The 22,025-nt window shown below is 42.9% G+C and overlaps 2 long non-coding RNA genes across 29 annotated transcripts in view; one reads left to right on the top strand and one right to left on the bottom strand.

Annotated features, from left to right (window-relative positions):
* The window catches only part of LOC147346302 (uncharacterized), a 42,061-nt gene extending 33,930 nt beyond the window's left edge, over positions 1-8,131 (bottom strand). For both annotated transcript variants that reach the window (XR_015153540.1, XR_015153539.1), the window contains exons 1-2: positions 7,783-8,131; positions 5,720-5,806 (exon numbers count right to left, since the gene is read on the bottom strand). This is a non-coding gene — a long non-coding RNA (uncharacterized LOC147346302). The remainder of the gene's footprint in view (positions 1-5,719; positions 5,807-7,782) is intronic.
* LOC147346300 (uncharacterized) overlaps positions 1-22,025 on the top strand; it is a 452,766-nt gene that overhangs the window by 8,634 nt on the left and 422,107 nt on the right. For 25 of the 27 annotated variants that reach the window (XR_015153516.1, XR_015153522.1, XR_015153514.1 and 22 more), the window contains exon 2: positions 337-523. This is a non-coding gene — a long non-coding RNA (uncharacterized LOC147346300). Of the gene's footprint in view, positions 1-336; positions 524-7,975; positions 8,801-9,881; positions 10,013-22,025 lie in introns of those variants that run through there. The other 2 variants (XR_015153530.1, XR_015153527.1) reach the window with 2 other exon arrangements.

Below are 22,025 nucleotides of genomic sequence, written 5' to 3'. Positions count from 1 at the left end.
TGCTCTATGATGACCTAGAGGTGGGAGTGGGGGTGTGGGAGGGCGGCTCGAGGAGGAGGGCTATGTGTGTGCTTACAGCTGCACTGTTGTCATGCAGCAGAAACTAACACAACATCGTAAAGCAATTATCTTCCAGTTAAAAAGTTCTAGCTAAATCAATTCTAAATTTTTTCTAAATGTCTGCTGTTGAAAACTTTATATTTTCCTCTGTTACATAAAAAATACTGAGACGTTTCTATACACTTGGCAACGTGCTTAGTATTTTAGCTGCATTATTTTCTTGACTTTTCCCATCCTCGCTATTAATGAAGTGTCATTTTTATTTCCATTTTACAGATGAAGAGACAGAAGGATTTAGAATCTCATTAAAGGTTTTGGAGCTGATAAGTGGCAGAGCTGAAATTTGAATCCAGGGAGTTTCACAAAATGAGCTTGGCTTTCTTAACTGCTAAGCTGTACTCTGCATATTCTTAATTTCCCATTACACTCTCCCCCGTGAAGGACTGTGGACCATGCATGATTGGTAATGTATATTGATTACTATTTTCCTGCTGTGGGTATGATGTAAAACTGGTATTCTGGCTGTTATTGCTAACTCATTGAATCTCTTTAGAGTCAACAATTTCTACGTACTTGTATGCAGTTGAACTCAGAATTTAATGCTAAGTGCACTTCGGAATACTATGTTTTAATCTTGCACTTGCTAAATTTATGCTTTTCTATTACACCTGTAAATCTTTCCTTGTCATAATATAAGTGATTTACAATTTTCCCCTCAAGGATTTCCTTGAGTTGTGTTGGTGCCTCCTATTTCATTTGAGGACAAGGGTGAAAATAATGAGACCAGGTGATTTTGAATCAGCTCCAGTGTTTCAGGGCAAGCATGTGATTATTCTTGGTTTTGCTTGTGGTAAGTTTTCTGTAATTGGAAATGTTAGATGATGCTATTTTGAATTTCAAGTGTGAAAATAGTGCTAGAGCATAAAAATCCTCTCTTTGGTGTGACAGAGTGAGTGGGTGTGGGTCAAAGAGACTTGGAACATAAATTTTAATTCAGAAGTGGTACCAGAGAGACAAGTTAATTTTCTAAATCAGCCTGGTGAGAATTGGAGCTCGGAAAATGCTTTCAAGGAAAAATGTCTTTTACTTTGCTAGAACAATCCTGAGGTGATGGGTTCAGCAGTATACTGGCCACCAAGGTTTAGTAATACTTCTGGAGCTGTGGTTGATGTGCCTGAAATCCTGAATATCACATCTTGCTGATTCTAAGAGAAGTCACTTTTTCACATTTTAATATTTATGAAATCAGAATGTACTCTGTGGTTGGTGACTATATGGTAAGATGTTAACATGGGGGTTTTAGCTGAGACTGGAATATAAATTATATTTACAAAGAAGATGGTAACAGAAGGAATCAAAACTTTTTATTTTAAAATTTTAATTGTGGCAAAATATACATAATATGAAATTTACCGTCCTAGTCTTTCTAGGGGTACTGCTACTGCTAAGGCACTTCAGTCGTGTCCGACTCTCTGTGACCCCATAGATGGCAGCCCACCAGGCTCCGCCGTCCCTGGGATTCTCCAGGCAAGAACACTGGAGTGGGTTGCCATTTCCTTCTCCAATGCATGAAAGTGAAAAGTCAAAGTGAAGTTGCTCAGTCATGTCCGACTCTTAGTGACTCCATGGACTGCAGCCCACCAGGCTCTTCTGTCCATGGGATTTTCCAGGCGAGAGTACTGGGGTGGGGTTCAGCATTCTTGAAGGTCATTGCCTTTTCCGTCTAGGTGTACAGTTGGTAATAAATACTTTCATGTGGTTGTAGAGCATCGCCACCATCCATCTCCGGAACTTTCTCATCTTCCCAAGTTGAAGCTCTGTACCCTTTAAACAATACATCCTCCTCCTTCCCTCCGCTCAGTCCCTGGAAACCATCCTTCTATTTCTATGAATTTCTTTTCTAAGTACCTCATGCAAGTAGAATCATACGGTACTTGTCTTTTTGTGACTGGCTTATTTTATTTTGTGTAATGTTCTTAAGGTTCCGCTATGTTGTGGCACGTGTCAGAATTTCCTTCCTTGTCTAGGTTAATTAATACTTCCTTGGCTGTATATACCACATTTTAAAATCCATGTATCTGTTGATGGACACTTGGGTTGTATCCACCTTTTGGCTATTGTGAATCATACTGCTATGAACGTGGATGTATAAATATGTGTTTGGGAAATTGCGTTTGACTCTCTGGGGTTTAGTGGAAGTGGAATTCCTGGATCACATGGCAGTTCTGTTTTTAATTATTCAAGGAAGCATCCTACTCTGCCATAATAACTTCATTTTGTACTTCCGAATAACAGTGCACATGGATTTTAATTTTTCCACATCCTCGCCAGCACTTGTTATTTTTTGTTTTCTTTTTGTTTTTGTAGTAGACATCCTAATGGGTGTGAAGTGGAGGAACTATGACTCCTAATGACCTGACTCACATAGAGGGCATAATAAAAGGGTAGGGATTGAATATCAGACATGGCTTTCTGGGAGTATGTTGGTGGTGACGAGAACTGCTGATTTGATCCTATAAGGAGAACAAGTCTATCTAAAACCTTTGGAGAGGTATAAGTTGTGCTTAGTCTGTTTTCTGAAGTCTAAGGGGACCCTTAGGGGCTCTAAGTAGACCATCTAGAGACCTAACACATGTATTTGCCAGCTGCCCTTGCATAGTGGTAATATCTGCTCATGATAGTATTTCAGGCTGGAACTTTCCTGGTCTGTTCTTTCCTCACTTTAACTCTGGAGGAGTTGAAAACCACCAATAGCAAAGTTGTAGAGGGAGGTGGAAGGTTAGGCTGGAAAAGAAAAGAAGCAGCTGACAGCATTGCCTTGCTTGCTTCTCGTTGGCGACAAAGTATTTAGGATGCTTCGACTTTATATCAAGACCGAGTTTTGATCATGTTATGGGACTGAGTACTTGAATTACCAAATTGGAACTGCCTTTTCTCAAGTCAAGTGTTTGGACTTTAAAAAAAAAATTACTTTTAATTGGAGGATAATTGCTTTACAATGGTGTGTTGGTTTCTGCCATCCAGCAACATGAATCAGCCGTACGTATCCACATGTCCCCTCCCCCCACCCCATCCCACCCCTCTAGGCTGTCACAGAGCACCGGGTTGAGCTCTGTGTTATACAACTTCCCACTCGTTATCTATTTTACATACATAATGTATATGTTTCAGTTTCTCAATGTAATGACCCAGAAGAAACCAGAGAATTCATAGGGCCAACTTTCATTTTTGTCAAGGGCAGTACTGTCCTATGGAGCACATTTTAAGGGACAGAGAAAGATTAAGTTGCTTGATGATTCCATGGATTGGGCTTGTTCAGTGAAGTGGTTGAACACAGACGTCATGTAGTGAATTTCCCAACTGAACCTCTGTCTGTAACTAAAATGATGGTGAATTGTCGTTGGAAAATGAGAGGGTGGGAGAAGACTTTATCTGAGCCTTGTGAGGATGTTTAAAGAGAGAGACATTTCCAAAGTTATGGAGTTCAGCTGTGGTGAACTTCGGTGTCTGAACACGTGGTGTGTTTAGCCTTGGGATGGAGTGAACCCCTTTGAAGGGAGGCATCTGAGTACAGGAAATGGGACAGTCTGTTATGGCTGAAGAAGCGATTGGAGAGGGTTCCTTCCTCTGGTCCCTCCATGACTGGGATTCTTTGGTTCTAAGATGTTTAGAGTTTGACCTTGTGGATGCCACCGTTTCTTAGCCACATGCTGGCAACTTCTCTGTCTCTTCCTTAGTCTCAAAAGTGCTGCTGCTGCTGCTGCTGCTAAGTCGATTCAGTCGTGTCTGACTCTGTGCAACCCCATAGACGGCAGCCCACCAGGCTCTGCGGTCCCTGGGATTCTCTAGGCAAGAACACTGGAGTGGGTTGCCATTTCCTTCTCCAATGAGTGAAAGTGAAGTCGCTCAGTCGTGTCTGACTCTTCTCGACCCCATGGAGTGCAGCCTACCAGGGTCCTCTGTCCATGGGATTTTCCAGGCAAGAATACTGGAGTGGGTTGCCATTGCCTTCTCTGTAAAAGTGTTACTAGCTTGGGGTTTCTTTAGCATTGAGGCCTGGAGTGTAAGAAAATGCTTTGCCATTTATTCAAAACTCAGCAAACATAGCATTATGTGTGTTTGCCGTGTTAAAATAGCTAATGACAAAAAGTGTCTTTGTGTTTTGAAAATACTTTTGTTTCTGTTGTAATACAAGAACACCCCCAAATTGTTTTTGAATGAAATGTTCAAATTACTCATCCTCTGCTGGATAGTAGTTCATTGTGTCACAGTGGGAGAGAAGTTTATTTTAGGAAAACAGAGTTTGGCTACTCAGTTTTTACTTGGGGGGAAGTAATTTCTCCAAAACTCTACTTATCCTTAACCCTACTAAAACTGCATTCATACTGGCTCCATATTCTACTGCAGTTTTAATTGGATTTTGTCAGTTACTGGGAATAAATCAAATTGGCCTCAACAGCAAGAACATTTATTTTCTTTTAATAACAAAAAATCCAAAGCTAGGGTGGGCTTCAGAGGTTGTACTGCAGAGCCAGTTCTGCTTTTCTGCCCCTTTCCTGGGTTGGCTGCTTCCTCAGACTAGTGACACGAAGGCAGCAGAGTTTCCCCAGAACATATTGTGATGACGGTGCTAGAGAAAGAAGAGATTTTTGTCTCTTCATTAGAATTTTCTCTGAAGCATCTCCTCCTTTCCTCCACTTTACCTGATTGCTTCAGACATCTCATTGACTGGAATTAGGAATCTATCCTAAAACAACAGCGGGTCAAAGGGCCTGCTGGTTTTTTTTTTTAACTGTTCAACTCTGCCGTTGCAGTGTGAAATCAGCTGTAAACAATACATAAACGGGTGCCACTGTTCCAACAAAAAGTTATTTACGAAAGTAGGAAGCAGGCAGAGTCTGACCTGTGGTGTGTAATCTGCCCTGGCTATAGGCTTCCCAAAGATTGACCTTCTGATTGAAGTTTTAGTTTAAAAGTGGTTTTGAGAAGGACCACATGGGTTTCAAATGAGATTCAAGGATTTGTATTTTTTTCCCCTAAATCAGAAGTCCAAGTCATGGCCTTCACTTTGTTTACGAGATATGAAAACTACTTGTTCCCCAGTCAGTTGATCACAGCTGGTACATTTACAGTTTATTCACGGTTTACTTCATTGAACTGATCTCTCAAGCAGTCTAAGTAGCCTGCTCTTGCCAAGGTGTAACCTTGATGTAATTTAGACAGATAACCCCCCATGAGCTAATCTACCTGCAAGTTAGTCTACCTGCAATTTGCATTTCTCACTGAGCCTACTATGACAACATCTAATTAAATCACACTCTGAATGAGGGCACAGCTTGCCCTAGAAATAATTTAACCAAATAATTAGAAACTTTCTGAAATTGTTGCAAAAATTGATAATAACAGGAAGTCATTTGCAAATTGCCTAAGCCTTCATATTCTAGTAGACACAGGTCATCTATTTTTGGCTGGAAGTCACATGGTGGGTACGTGGCCTAAAGATGCAAGGAAAGGAACAGTGATTTGTACTTAGGGAAACTGCATTTTTGATCCCCAGTATCTGTGAGTCTGTTAAAGACAAATACTGTATGTTTTCACTTAGAGGTGGAATCTAAAAAGCAAAGTGAATAAATGAAACAAAACAGAAACAGGGTCTTACCTGGCCATCCAGTGGTTAAGACTCGAGCTTCTGATGTAGAGGGCGCAGGTTCAATCCCTGGTCAGGGAACTAAGATTCCCACATGCCCTGTGGCCACAATACCAGAACATAAAACAGAAGCAATATTGTAACAAATTCAATAAAGACTTTGAGAAGAATGATCCACATTGAAAAAAAAAGGAAACAACTAAAATGAAAAAAATAAAACAACCAGACTCATAGATACAGTGAACGAACTAGTGGTTGCAAGGGGAAGGGGTGAATGGAATAGGTAGAGGGGATTAAGAGATACAGACTTTCAGTTATAAACAAGTCATGGCGAGGTAATGCACAGCCCAGGGAAAATAATTGGTGATATTGTAGTATCTTTATATTGTTCATGATGTATAAAGATATTGAATCACTGTGTTGTACACTTGAAACTAATATTATAAGTCATTTGTACTTAAATCCTTTTAGAAGTAAGGGCAAAATCTCTTTTCCATTTCTTGGAGCAGTCACTGAGGTTGTGCATAATCGTTTTGATCGAACAGTTTCAACTTGTCAGATGTAAACACACAATGACGTTACTTTTCCAATATCAGACTGTGTCAGTCAGGCTACTCTTTCCTGCTGCAAAGCCGACATCCTTAATGACAGTTTGGGCTGAGTCTCTTAATATTTCAGTTTCTTTTGGACATGAACGTAGTCTCATTCCTGTTCTTCAGTTTTTTCCTGTTCTTTTTAAAACCTCAATCACCTCATTTCAGGGCTTCCCCACTTTCTCTTTTGCCTCCGAACCCTGCAAATTCTGGAAACTGGGACTATATAGTCTGCCCTCTCGCGAGCCCCTTCCCCTTGCTGTTGCCTCTGGCGCCTGAGTGTTGAGCGCTGGTTCTCTCGCATAACTGCTGGTGGAGAACTGGCCGTCTTCAATGTGGTGTTTGAAGTTGCTGCTCTACTCTGTGAACAGTTTCATATTGAAGGCGGCAAGGTCGTGTCCCCTATCCGTTGGGTGGCCCCATCTCGGCTCTGCCCAGCTCTCAAATGCCTCGGAGGGTGAGTATCACAAGCTGGTTCTTTCAGGGCTCACCCTTTGCATCTGAAAACTCTTCAAGGCAATCTCCCCCTGGTAAAGCCCTGTACTGTGAGAGATCTCCTGAACCTTAACCTCTTCCTTCCCAGCTCCCAGTCCCCATGGGGGGCACCCACCTTGCAGCCTGTTGCTGCTGGCTTCCTCTTGCCCAGCAGGGCGGGCCTGCTTCACGAACGTGTGACCAGGGCAGTTGTACTAAATAGCCCCACCATTGGAGCGTAAGGCCCGAGAGGGTGCCATTTTGAAATTCTTAATCATTTTATCTTTATGTTTTGGAAATGAAGTCAGGCTAGTGGAGCGTGTGTCAGGGGGCTTAGCACCTTGGCCCCTGCACAGACCTGCTGCTTGCTGCCTCCCTGCTTCTTCTGGAGGCCTCTTCCCCACTGCTTCATGCCTCGGGCCTGCCTGGCCTCCCTGTCTCCATCTTTCTCCTAGCACACGTGCTGCATGTGTGGCCTGTGTGGGGGACTCGGGTGTGGGAGGCTTGGAGTGGTGTGTACCCTGCTGTGTCTTGGGGTGAAACAGGGGGGGATATATTCCAGAATGTTCTGGAGGCACTCAGTGGGCCTCTTGCCCTTCCCTGGTAAGTACCAATCTCAGCCTGGCAGGAAGGTTACAGTGCCTCGGGGCTCACCCTGAGTCAGGCTGGGCCTGTGGAGAGGGTTTTTTCCTGCTCCTGGCCAGGGCCTCACATTTCACTTTTCACTGGGCTCCCCCAGTTAGCTAGCTAGAGCTGTTAGTAGGCGGTTCCCTGGGCTAGCCAGACAGCTTAAGCCACGTCACATACAGCTGGGCACGCTCCTTGTTACTACAGATGGTGGGACAAAGGCATCCCCCGGCCCTCCCTTTCCTGGCTTCTTTTCTGCTCAGTGACTCACCAGCTTCCAGATAACCAGCAGCCCTAACTCTACCGTGGGGGGTTTAGAAGACCCCTCCCCCACCCACAATCTTGTAAGAGGGTCTGGGAAACTTTCGAGAGCCTGCTCACCTTCCTAGGAGGGGGTGGATGGCCCTCCACGATAAAGTGCTTCCAAGGCCAACTCCTCCTTCCAAGTCCACTTGCCTTTCTCAATGGCAGGTGCTGGGAAGCCCCATTAGCCTTTTTGGATTCCAAGGGAACCCAGGCCTCACCTTAGACTTGGGCCTTCTTCTCTCTTTTTCTCTCTTGTTACTCGAACAAGCGTCCCCCGGCTCCAGACACGCCCCACTGTCCTCAGAGGCCGCAGGGGGTCCTGTGGGTTGAGCGCCGCGCCGCGCAGCTGGCCCTTCAGAGTCTGCACGGCAGACGCCGGCGACGTCGGGCTGACTTCCGGGACTCGGTGGCTCCGCGGCTGTTTGCCGGCTGCAGCTTCCGTTCGGCTTGTTGACGGGAACCTTGACCCCAGCAGCAGAGATTAAAATGAAGCAATTTTGGTCTGAAGAGAAGGAAACGAGCAAGTGGAAGCCCACTGGGGAAATGTCGTGTTCGCTGCTTCCAAAGGAAATATGGACAGGGATGTGTGTTGATACATGTTCCTGTTTTGGACGCCTTCCTCAGGGGACATGTGGAGAGGCGTAGGCTTTGGGGACACTGACTCTTCTGTCTTCAGTCGGACTGAAGGAAGGACTGACGAGGACTGAAGGAAATCCACAAGATGAGGCTGTTCCCCAGGACAGGTTGTGATGATGAATTGACAGTAGGTTGTGTATTACAGGGCTTCCCTGGTGGCTCAGAGGGTAAAGAATCTGCCTGCCATGTAGGACATCTGGGCTTCATCCCTGGGTCAGGGAGATCCCCTGGAGAAGGAACAGGCAACCCACTCCAGTACTCTTGTCTGGAGAATCCCATGGACAGAGGAACCGGGTGGGCTACAGTCCATGGGGTCGCAGAGAGTCAGACAGGACTGAGCGACTGACATTTTCACTTCGCTTTGTGTGTGTTCTTGTTAAGCCCACCTCCGTCACAGTACAGTGAGCGTGTTTTGTTGGTGTATGTGGCAAATAAACATCATGACCCTGTGCTTTTCTTGGTGCCTGAAGGGTTCACTGATGTATGATGTAAACCTCCCAAGTACCATAATCCCACCCCAGACTCAAGGGATGATAGTAATATAATAGTAGTAACTAAAATTCACCCAGTGCTGAATACCCTGCATTGTCCTGAATATCTTCAAAAGTAACTCGCTTAATTCTCACAGCACCCTTAGAGGATCAGTATTGCTATTATCCCAGTGTTACAGATGAGGGGGCTGTAGCAGAGAAAAGTAACAATGAATAAGTGGCCAGAGCTGGGATTTGGGAGTAGGCTGTCCTGCTTCCTTGGTGGCTCAGCTGGTAAAGAATCCACTTGCAATGCAGGAGACCCTGGTTTCATTGCTGGGTGAGGCAGATCCCCTGGAGAAGGGATAGACTACCCACTCCAGTATTCTTGGGCTTCCCTGGTGGCTCAGCTGGTAAAGAATTCGCCTGCAATGTGGGAGACGTGGGTTTGATCCCTGGGTTGGGAAGATCTCCTGAAGAAGGGAAATGCTACCCACTCCAGCATCCTGGCCTGGAGAACTCCATGGACTGTATAGTCCATGGGGTCGCAAGGAGTTGGACACAAGGAGTCGCAAGGAGTGAGTGACTTTCACTGTCTTGCTTCAGTAACAGGCTAGGACTGGCCCTTGTGCTCTTGGGACCACTCTGTACTTGATGGTGTGTTTTAGGATTAGTCCTCAGGACTGTGTGCTGCTTCTCTCCTTTTGCTAATCCATTCTCTATCCTGTGCCAACTCAAAGAGGCTTGCCTTCTCTGGATTGCATCCTGAGCTTCCTGGCTTTCGGTTTCCATTCGGGTTTGGCCATCAGAATGCACCAGGCGAGAAGAGGCCAGCCTTTATTGGCTGTGGCCCCCTTTTCTCCGCACCCTTGCGGGGTGGCCCCAGCTCTTCAGGTCTGGTGACACCACCATCTCCTCCTTTATTCAGGCAGAGGAGGATCAAAGCTTCCAGCCTGTGCAGTCCGTGTGCCTCACCATCACAGGGAGGTTCTTTGCGCCCTGCCTGCACCTTTGTAAAAGACCCTTCATTAAAATTTAACACTTTGAATTTGTTGTCTCTTCCTGCAGGAATTCTAACACAGAGAGGCTTCGTCTGAGAGTTCATCTGTTGTCCTCTGCTTGAGTCTCCAGGATTCAAAAACACTTGATATTTTTAGAATAATTTTGCAAAAAATAAATAAAAAAAAAAGCAAAATTCAGGGTAAGGTCAGGTAGGCCTGTTATCTTGTCATCTTGGAATAGATAATAAGAATAATCCTATACTTATTAAGAAGTTGTCTTCTTTTCCAAGTGCTTTTAGATATATTTGTCAGTAACAGTTGTTACAAGTGCCGGGTTCCATGTACCTTATGAAGAACTTCATCTAAATTATTTAATTCTCAGAACAACCTTGGGAGGTCGGCTTCCTGGTTGTTATTCTCATGTTGCAGAGGAAGAAACAGAAGTTGAGAGTGATGGGGCAGCCTGATGAAGGCTGGGCAGTGAGTGAGTAAGTTGCGCGTGTGAATTTACCTACAGACAGTTGATGCTGAGGTCCGTACTTTTAAGCAACTTTTGTATACTTCCTGCATCTCATTTTGCTCTTGGAGCAACTTGGAAAGTGGGCCGGACTGGTGTGATTTTTCTCCCTTTTATTGCAGGTGAGTATACTGAAGGGACAGTGGGCTGAAGTGACCTCTCAGCTTCAGAGCTACTTATGCACACAGACTTTTTGTACAGGACACAGCTGTGTATAAATGGCAGGGCGGGTGCTTACTGGGAGCCTTGCTGTTGAAATCAAGTAGCTTTGAGGCAGCTTTGCTTGGTGCAAAGAGCCTTAGACTTGGGTTAAGAGATGGGGGTTGAAATCCAGACTGAGACTTCGTACTTGGTGACCGCGAGGAATTCTTCCTTGGAGGCTTTGTGTCTTCATTCATAAAATGGGAGGAATCAATTCCTCCTTCACAGAGTGTGTGAGGATGATATAAAATTATTACGTAAAAGTGTTTATCACAGTAGGTTAATATGTGTTTTAAAAAGTATCCACATGTGTCATCAAAGGGTTGATCTGTGAATTGAAGGGTAGACAAGGAGGCAGAAGATGTTTGGATCCTGATAGCGTAGCTGGTTCCTTGTGAGTGTAGTAACTCCAGGGAAATTTGCAGTGGATGGGCAGGGCTTCATTCAGCCCTGAGGATAGACTGAACACTGGCTGTGTGTTACTGAGGCATTCAGATTTCATGTCACTGAATGGCTTTATTTTTGTGATGGGCTTTTTTTTTTTTTACATTAAATCTCTTCTGATACATATATTATCAGAAACTGTCCATATATGAAGTATGAATTATTAAAATTTTAGTTTTACATATTTTCAAGCCAGACACAGTAATTATCACATTCTTCTGAGTGCACAGTTGTTATGGAGTAATTGTCAGTGAAACATACTTCATAAGAAGTCTCAACCTTTCTCTTGCTGTCAGATACTCTTGGCTTTAATGTTCTGTTAACTATATATTTTCTAGGTTTAATGCTGTAAATGCTAAGTTTTATGATTCTGGTCATCTTATTTTGATTAAAAAATTAGAATGTGGTGGGCTTTATAGTAAAAACTAAAATTCTAACGGGCGTGTGGTCAGGAAAACCTTGAGGCAAAGCTTTCTTTGGCAGTATGTTAGGTGTGTTCCTGTGAGAGGCTTCCCTGGTGGCTCAGAGGGTAAAGCGTCTGCCTGCAATGCAGGAGACCTGGGTTTGATCCCTGGGTCAGGAAGATCCCCTGGAGAAGGCAATGGCAACCCTCTCCAGTACTCTTGCTTGGAAAATCCCATGGACAGAGAAGCGTGGTAGACTACAGTCCATGGAGTTGCAAAGAGTCAGACACAACTGAGCGACTTCACTTTCCGTGTGGTCCTGTGAGGACCATGGTTTTTACAAACAGAATACCCGTGTCTGTTACAGTGATGCCTTGATCTGAGTGGTTTTAGGGTTTGTTCTCAAATGAATTTGGAGTGTGAGGCCTTTCTTAATCATCCCTAGAAGAAGTAATTTTTCACCCCTCTGAACTATTTCAGAACTTACCATTTATTCTGTTTGTCTGAATGTATTAATACTATGTCTGGTTTAGATGTTTGTACTTTTTCCCTCTCCACTTTGAGGGCTTATATATATATATATATATGTTTATTTATTTTTTTTTTTTACAAAGCACTGTATTCTTTTTTATAAAAAAATAATTTATTTTAACTGGAGGCTAATTTACAGCACTGTAGTGGTTTTTGCCATACATCGACATGAATCAGCCACGGGTGTACCTGTGTTCCCCATCCTGAAGCCCCTCCCACCTCCCTCCCCATCGCACCCCTCTGGGCTGTCCCAGGGCGCTGGCTTTGAGCACCCTGTCTCATGCATTGCACTTGGACTGGTGATCTGTTTCACATACGGTAATATACATGTTTCAGTGCTGTTTTCTCAGATCATCCCGCCCTCACCTTCTCCCACAGAGCCCAGAAGTCTGTTCTTTACATCTGTGTCTCTTTTGCTGTCTCGCATATAGGGTCATTGTTACCATCTTTCTAAATTCCGTACATATGCATTAATATACTGTATTGGAAAGCACTGTATCCTTGACAACTGTGTGTGAATGTGTTGTGCAGTGAATTTCTTTCTGATCTGTGTTATGCCAGGTGGTGGGGTCAGGGGAGGTAGGCGTCTGCTATTCCTTCAAAACGTTGAACACAATCTGTGTGCCAGGACTCAGTTGGCTATAGGGGTATAGCGATGTCCTTGGGCTCTGGTACCTGACGAAGGTGCAGATAACCACATCAAGCCCTGTAAGAGGGGAGCGAGGTACAGTGAGGTCTTGGCAGTTACATTGAAATGAATCAGTTCACATAGCATGTTATTAAATGACCCACATAGGTTATTTTCCTTGATAAAAGCCAGAGTAAATTAATACACGAAAATCTCCCACAGCCAGAATGCTTGGTGAAGGGAGTGTTTTGGTTTCTGGGATTTTTCAGTCGGCTGAGAGTTGTGAAAATGCAACGTGGACCTTGTCATCCCTGAAAATACACCAAAGGGCCACTAGGTGGCGCCATGTCTCTAGGAAAACAAAGTTTCGAGTCAAACGACTCAAATTTGAATTGGCATTCTTGCAATCATGACATTTCCCTTGCTTTTTAGGAAAGCTGAATACTGAATGAAAAATTGAGTTTGTAAGGGCTCAGTTAAAAATGAGAGATCACCAGACGTGATCTCAGAACTGAAATTCCCAAGGGAGGTTTTAACACTTTTTTTTTTTTTTTAAACAATATAACATTAGAAAAGTGAGAAAATAAAAACCCAAAACACAGGAGGATCAGTAACCAAGCAAATAGTTTTGCCATATGGACTTGCAAACATCAGAGGAGGCAGTGTGGCTTAAAGTTGTGTTTGCTTGATTGTTGTCTTTGATTAAATTTTCTAAATTGAAAGTACAAGTTTACTGTATAAATCTATATATATATAGAGAGACAATGCTTTTTCTCTACATAAAATAAAAGTGAGTCTCTCTTTACTCCAACCCCCAGGTGTAGCCCACCCAGTTCTTTTGCTGTACATTCACAAGCGTATTTCTCTTTATAGTGAGAGAATGAATATACAAATGGAGAATGGCCAGACCACACATAAAAATAGAGCTCTGACCTGCAATCTGCAGCAGCCAGCCAGAAGTCAACCTGCTTCTTCTCTAAGTCACACATGTAGGAAGTCAGACCATTATCTCTAGCCTCCTGTCCAGAAAGCAAAACAGTAACTTCTACACAGTCAGCTCAGACCTGATTAATTACTGATAGAGCTCTTAGTTTCTGTCCCAGGTTACAGTTTAGGGCTCCCCAGAGAAAGCCAAATATGCACCCCTAAACAATGTCGTGGGATTCCCTCCTCCTCAGCTGGTCCGCTGGCAGCTGCTCCACGCTCAGGGTCTGCAGGCAGAGCACACCGGTATCTTTCCCTGGTTTTCTCCTGGAAAGCTTTCCTGCTCCTCTGCCTGCCTCCGAGTCTCTGCCAAACACCGGGGATGGCGCCTGACTCTCTGCAATGGCAGGATCTGAAAACAAATAGCCTTATTGTGTTCTCATTTGTCTGGCCTTCATTTATTTTCACCAGAGGTAGACTCATTTATTTAACGTCACATATTTGAGGGCCTGCTGTTCAATAAGCTGGGTACACAGATATAGTTTCTTCCCATGTGATGCTTACATTTTAGTGGAGGAGAAAAAAGTAAATGTGTTCATAAAAGACTGTTAGGGAGTGCTTCGTGTTCTGAAGAAAAATAGAGCAGGGTCAAAGGATGGAGAGGGACAGAAGGTACCATCTAAGTCACATGGATGGGAAAGTGCTCTCTGGGGAGCTGACACTTCAGTGGAGTCCTGGATAAACAATGGGACTGGGCATGTGGCTACATGGAGAGAGTGGCAGGTGCAAAGGTCCTGCCCCGGGAGGGTGCTTGTTTTGCTGAGTGAAAAGCAAGGAGGCTAGAGGGGCTTAAGGCCGAGTTTTCAAACTGTCCTGACTGTGATTCACAGTAAGATATACATTTTACTTATGACCCAATATACAACGCACACTGTTAGGGACTGAATCATGTCCCACCCACCCCCTAAAATATGTTAAAGTCTTAACTCCCAGGAGCCTCAGAACATGACCTTGTTTGGGAGAAGCATCAATGGTCATTGCAGATGTAATCCGTTAAGCTGAGGCCATGTGGGAGTAGGGCAGGCCCTGAATCATGGTGTGTGTGTGTGTGCTCAGTCGTGTCTGGCTCTTTTGCGACCCCATGGACTATAGCCCACCAGGCTCCTCTGTCCATGAGATTCTCCAGGCATGAATACTGGAGTGGGTTGCCATTTCCTCCTCCAGGGGATCTTCCTGACCCAGGATCAAACCTGCATCTGTTCCATCTCCTGCATTGGCAGGTGGGTTCTTTACCACCAACGCCACCTGAGAAGCCCCTCAGAGGCTCTAGGAGGAGTTAGTGTTGCCTTCTTATCTCTTCCTACGCCTCCGAGGGTGTTGACTCCCAGGGTGGAACAGACCAGGTCTTCCTAGACCCTCTTGTGGATTTGAGGCCTCTCTACCCCAGGGCCCTTTGTATACTATGGACTCTGTGGTGTATGTTTCTTTACCCAAGGGTCAGACGCTCCTGTAAGAATACTGTGGCATGAGGGGTTGAACCCAGAGCTAAGACCAGGCTTCCCTTTGAGCCACACAGGCTGCATTCTGCACCACAGGGATCTTCACTAGGAATACAGTGCCCACCACCGCTCTCTTCAGTCTTGTTCTCCCCCATAGGGTCATTCCATCTTCATTTTCAAAATGCCCATTCCACCCTTCTAGCCAGCAACACAACTCTTCTCTTTATATGGAAGTTGATTCTAAGACTCCATTACCTTCATTTTCCAAGAAATTGTGGTGGCTTCCTCGCTGAGTGGCTCTCCTTCATTAGGTCTCAAAACCTCTTCAGTCCCGTAAGTGATGGGGAATCCATTTTCTAATTAGTTTAGTCTTTCTACCAGTAGAAGACTCTTGAGAGTCTCTTGGGCTATAAGGAGATCCAACCAGTCCATCCTAAAGGAAATCAATCCTGAATATTCATTGGAAGGACTGATGCTAAAACTGAAACTCCAATACTTTGGCCACCTGATGTGAAGAACAGACTCATTGGAAAAAACCTTGATGCTGGGAAAGATTGAAGGCAGGAGAAGAAGGGGATGACAGAGGATGAGATGGTAGGATGGCACCACCGACTTGATGGATATGAGTTTGAGTAATTCCAAGTTGGTGATGGACAGGGAAGCCTGGCGTGCTGCAGTCCATGGGATCACAAAGAGTCGGACACAACTGAGAGACTGAACTGAACTTTTTACCAGTAGGGCTGTGAGGCTCTGGTTCTCTTAGTCATGAAAAAGAGAAAAACAGACTTGACCTGGGGAAACTGGCCATGATGTTCTGCTGTGTAACAAACAATATCATGGAACATTGATGTCAGACAGGGTCACTCTGAGAGTGTGATGGGTCGAGTCAGATATGGGACCACTTTTCTGTCCTATTTTTGGGGCAGAAAATGGCCAAGCCTCGAAGAGGACCCAGTATCCCTCCACCCTGGATAATATGAGCGACTGCTGCTTTTCTGCTTTTCCTTCCGTGTCAGATTTACTAAAGTACTCAAACCATAGAGTTGCCTCTTACTTTCTAAAAATCTTATTCTGTATTTTTAATTGCAGTGTGATTGATGTATGACATTGTATGTTACAGATGTACGTGTAGTGATTTACAGTTTTAAAGGTTGAGTCTGCTTCTGTTTCATTATATCCACTAGTTTGCGCGACTGAGCGACTGAACTGAACTAGTATGCTGTAGTTTTTAGATTCCATGTATAAGCAACATTATGTAGTATTTGTCTTTTTCTGTCTGACTTGTTTCACTTGGCATTATGCCCTCCAAATCTATCCATGTTGCTGCAAGTGGCAAAATTTTGTTCTTTTTAGAGCTGAGTAGTATTCCAGCTGGAATACTTGGAGTGCGTTATGCCAAGTAAAATAAGTCAGAGGAAGACAAACACTGTATGATATTCTTATGTATGGAATCTAAAAATATATATGTGTATATGAGAATGGGAAACAAATGAGATGAACTTGAGAACTGCAGCAGCTTTTGACCTAAGGGAAGTTTTCAGGCCTCAGTGTAGGAATGGGGAAGCCAGGGAAAACCTGTCTTCCAGAGTAACCTTCCTGAGTCTGGGGGAAAGCAAGGTGATGAGAATTTGCAGGACAGAGTAAAGAGAGCGCTGCACCGAGGGAAATCCTGAGATGAGCGGAGTGCCTCCTTTGAGTGCTGAGATGGGCACTGATGAGCGTGGGCTTATGAGGAGACACCCTGGGGCAGGGGAGAGAGCCGCTGTGAAGTGCCAGAGGGAACGGCATCCAGAGCTCATGACAGTTCCAGAATATTCTTGCTTCTTGCTCCCAGCAGCCCAAGTAGAAAATGTGATATTTCACAGGGCCTGCGAGAGAATTCCAGGAAGGGTCAGTGCTGGGAAAAAATGAACTCCAGACTAAATGTAGGTCTGATTATCACAAATAAAGCTTAACAGTAAGGCACAAAAGCATCAGATTCTTCCCAAGTAACTTAACTATGTCTGAGACCAAATTTCAAGAATATATATGGAGGAACTTTCCTGGTGGCCCCGTGGTTAAGAATCCACCCTCCTGCGCCAGGTACGCGGGTTCAGTCCTTGGTTGGGAAACTAAGATCCCATGTGCCTTGGGGCAACTGAGCCGATGCGCCACAGCTACTGGAGCACGCTCTACAACTAGGCAGTCTGTGTCATCGCAAAAGATTACGTATGATGCAACGAGAACTCCCCAGTGCCACAACTAAGACCCCATACAGTCAAGCAATTTACATATTCGTAGGACTAGAGAAGTACCTGGTGTCAAATAAGGTAATATGCTGTGTCCAGCATCCAATCCAAAAGTTTTAGACATATATAGAAGTAGAGAAATATAGCCCACAATGAAGAGGAAACTCAGTCTAGTGAAACTAACTCAGCAATGATTCGTGATAGAATCAGTAGGCAAGGGCATTAAAGGTTATTAACATGGTACTCCAAATGTTCAGGAAACTAAAGGAAATATTGACTGTGAAGTAGAGACATGGAAGATTGAAAAAGACCAAAATAAAACTTCTAGAGATAAAAGCTTCAGTGTTTGAGATAAAAAAACTCACTCACATGTATGAAAAACCTATAGCTACTATTGTATTTAATGGGGAAAGACTTGATGTCTCCTCTCAAAAGTCCGTTTAGTCAAAGCTATGGTTTTTCCAGTGGTCATGTATGGATATTAGAGTTGGACTATAAGGAAAACTGAGGACGTAAGAATTGATGCTTTTGAACTGTGGTGTTGGAGGAGAATCTTTAGAGTCCCTTGGACTGCAAGGAGATCCAACCAGTCCATCCTAGAGATCAATCCTGAATATTCATTGGAAGGACTGATGCTAAAGCTGAAACTCCAATACTTTGGCCACCTGATGCAAAGAACTGACTCATTTGAAAAGACCCTGATGCTGGGAAAGATTGAGGGCAGGAGGAGAAGAGGACGACAGAGGATGAGATGGTTGGACGGCATCACCAACCCAATGGACATGAGTTTGAGTAAGCTCTGGGAGTTAGTGATGGACAGGGAGGCCTGGCATGCTGCAGTCCATGGGGTGACAAAGAGTTGGACACGACTGAGCAACTGAATTGAACCATACCTGTTAGAAACAAGGCAAAGATGGCCACTCTCATCACTTCCATTCACCGTTGTACTGGAGGTTCTAGCCAGTGTAATAATAAAAAGAAAAGAAAGGGATTCTGTTTGGAAAGAAGGAAGTAAAATGATTTGCAGGTGACAGTGATTAAGTAGAAAGCCCTTTGGAATCATCAAAGTTGCTAGAACTGAGTTTAGTCAAATTCGTGGGATACATAACCAATACAAAAATAATTGTTTTTTATATTGACGACTAAGAATGGAAATCACTATGTTGTACTTTTGAAACTAATATAATGTTTAATGTCAATTATATCAATAAAAATTGTCATAGTAATGTAAAAGGGAAATTGATCTTAAAAGAACAGTACTATTTATAATAACAGCAAAAATATGAAATACTTGGGGATAAATTTGACAAAATATGTTTAAGACTTGGGCACTGAAAACTAAAACATTCCTGAGTGAAATTAAAGATGACCTAAAATAAATGGAGAGAGAAACCGTATTCATGGATTGGAAAATGCAACTGAGTTTTTAAGGTGCTGATTCTTTCTAAATTGATCACAGATTTAGTGCAGTCCCAATCACCATATCAACAGACACTTTAAAAACTAGACAAGGTAACTCTTAAATTCTTGTGGAAATAAAAGAACGTAGACTAGCCAAGATAACTTTGTGGAATAAAAAGAACAAAGATTGAGGATTTGAATTACCTAACTGAAAAGCAGTGTGGTCTAGGTATCAAGAACAAGGAATAAAACAGTAGGAGTGGAAGTAGGCCCAGACATAGATGGTCAGTTTTTAGCAACAGTGCAAAAGCAATTCAGTGGAGAAAAGGCTTTTTCAACAAATTTGATACTCATAAGTAAAAACTGAACTCTCAAACTCTAAGTGCATTACAGATTAAAAGTAAAACCTGAAACTGTAAACCGACTAGAAGAAGTTATAGGAGAAAAAACTTCTGCACCTTCAAGGATAGGGAAAGACTTCCTAGATACGACACTGAACGCACACTCCTTAAGAGAAAAAGCTGGTAAATTAGGTTTCATCAAAATTTAGAACTTCTACTATTTGAAAGACACTTTTAAGAGAAAACATCAACAAAAAACATGTCATAGACTGACAAAAATAGGTAGTAAATCACATATCTGATAGAGGACTTGTATCTTTAATAGATAAGGAACTTTTAAAACTTAACTATCTAATTAAAGAAATAGATAAAAGATTTGAATAGGTGCTCCACCAAAGATATATGGATGGCAGTAAAGCACAAGAAGATAAATGAAGTATAAAACCACATTGAACTACCACCAAACAACTATAAAAATGTCAAAACTTAAAAAGGTTGACAATACCATGTATTTTTCAGGAGGTAGGTCAACTGGAAATCTTATACACTGCTGGTAGAAATAAAAAATGGTATAACCACTTAGGAAAAAGTTTTAGAATTTTAAAAAGTTAAACACATGTCTACCATATGACCCAGATACTTTATTCCTAGATATTTCTCCAAGAGTAGTGAAAGCATGGGTCTCTACAGAGAGTTGTCGATGGATATGGATATTCACGACAGCTTAATTTGTAACATCCTCAGATAGAAAATAAACCAAGTGTCCATCAACAGATGAGTAGATAAGCACCTCATGGTGCATCCGAACAACAGAAGACTACTCTGCAATAGAAAGGAATGAAAGTATTGATAGAAACAACAATAATTATGCTGAGTGACATAATATAGACCAAGAATGTACATGCCATAGGACTGCACTGATACAAAACTCTGATAATTAAAGTGGTAGAAAATAGGTCAATGGTTGCCTGGTTGGGAGAGCAGGAGGGTTGAGAGGAAGAAATTACCATCAGACATAAGAGAACATTTGGGTGTGATGGAAGTGCTCATTATCTTGACTGCGGTGATAATTCCAGGGGTGTATACCGATGTTAAAACTTACCAAACTGTACATTTTAAACATAGGCATTGGATTGTATGTCGATTATGTTTCAATAAACTTGTGAAAATAATGTGACAAAAAATGATAACCTGTGAGCTGTGCTAAAACACTTGTTGGAGAGAGCAAGTATGTGAGACTAGAGAGAAATAAAGATTGGCCATTAGCTGATAACAGCTGAGGAATGGGCACAGGGGGCTTCGTTATCCTGTTCTGTCCTATTTAGTATTTGAAGTTTCCCATAATGAAATATGCAAACTGTTGTAATTAATGCCTTGTCCGTAATACACTTGTGCCTTTTTACAAGTATTTTATCTGGAATAGGGATCGAAAGTGGAATTGGATATATGACTTTGCATACACTATTTTCATGAGAACAGTCAGCTTCTGTTCTAGTTTCTTTTGTATTTCTTTTAAGAAGAAGAGAATGTGACCTTTTGTGATTTTTTTTGTTTTTGAGTCTTAGTTGGAATAGAGATAAGATTCAAGGAAATTTGATGCTGAACAGCTATGGCAGCTCACATTAATGACCTTAAATATCTGAAAGTAGCTAAAATGAGTAAAAGCGCATTTTGAAGCTTTTTATTCTTGTCAGAAGTCTTTATGCAGGCATCTTTGGAAAGCAGAATTTGTCTTTTGTTCACTGTACTTCCTTTTCTGCTCTTAAAAATGCTACTTTCTATTTGGAAAAGTTGGTTATTCAGGTTTTAATAGTGTTTGATTGTGTGTCCAGATAGTATCTAACATTTATTGCACACTTTGTATTCAAGCTCTTGACATGGATATATTTGATCTCCGAAGACTTTGCCATATACCGTTATTACTCTGGTTACAATGGAATAAACTGAGGCCCCTAGAATTTAACTAACTTGCCCAAAGTTGTGTAGGTAGGAATTCAGAGCTGGAACGCAATCCGGGAGTCTGGCTCCAGAGTCCATGGTCTTTCCTGTGTTTAACTTCCTCAGTACTTATTTCCCAGGGAGTAAAACCAAGCATACAAAACTTTGGAATTCCCTCTTGTTGCTTGGTTACTGTGTATAATATACATAGATGGTATAGTTTTCCCGGTTAAACAATTTTTTTTTTCTCTCTACAGAGTTTTACACACAGCAAACATTACTAAGGAAATAGTTTCTTTTCTGTTGTTTGATGATGGTGAAATGAAATGGTACTCACTTTGGGTCCAGATTTTTGTTTAGACAGTGGGGTTTATCAGGGTAATGCCTTTGTATGACTTAGGAATAGCTGAATTAGGGAAAGGCACCATCTCAGGGTGGATGACTCCCGACGAGCCCCATGACTTTCCGTCTTTGTGGGATTTTTGTCCTGCGGAGAATGGCAGAGAAGCAGCCTTTTGCTGGAACACAGCCCTTGGGTAGGACAATACACTGGCCTGTGACTGCTGCTGGGATTTCAGTCTTCACTGACCTTCCGGGCTTGGGGTTTTGTGCAGTGTAGAAATTGTACAGGACTCCCCAGGTGGTGCTGGTGGTAAAGAGTCTGCCTGCCAGTGCGGGAGACAGAAGGGAGGAGAGTTGAATCCCTAGAGGAGGGCATAGCAACCCACTGCAGTTGCCTGGAGAATCCCTTAAATGGAGGAGCCTGTCAGGCTACACTGCATAGCATTGCAAAGAGTTGGACACAACTGAAGTGACTTAGCACTCATGCACACAACCCATGGTGGAGTTGTACTCAGTGGTCTTGGAAGGTGCTGAACCAACATATGGCCACACAGTTGAAAAGGAAGAAAAAAAAAATCCATCAATCTGACATTATTCTAAAGAAAATTCCCATTGAGTTAGCATAGGGTTAGGATTAGAGTTAGGGAGTTGTAACTACTAGCTTACCTTTATAATTGATTCAGAATATAAATTCACAATTTATCTTGTATTCATTCCCTCTTATAGCCTGAAATGTTTAGCCGTAAACTGTAGACATTAAGGAGCAATGTTTCCTTAACCTCTCCCCACCCTTTTTTCCCCGCCAGGGGGATT

Source organism: Bos grunniens, chromosome 24 (assembly GCF_055505025.1).
Source record: "Bos grunniens cultivar Pamir isolate PY7600 chromosome 24, Bosgru_T2T1.0, whole genome shotgun sequence".
NCBI classification, from domain to species: Eukaryota; Metazoa; Chordata; class Mammalia; order Artiodactyla; family Bovidae; genus Bos; species Bos grunniens.
The sequence above is the reverse complement of the archived record's forward strand: the minus strand, read 5'-3'. Positions and strand labels throughout refer to the sequence as shown.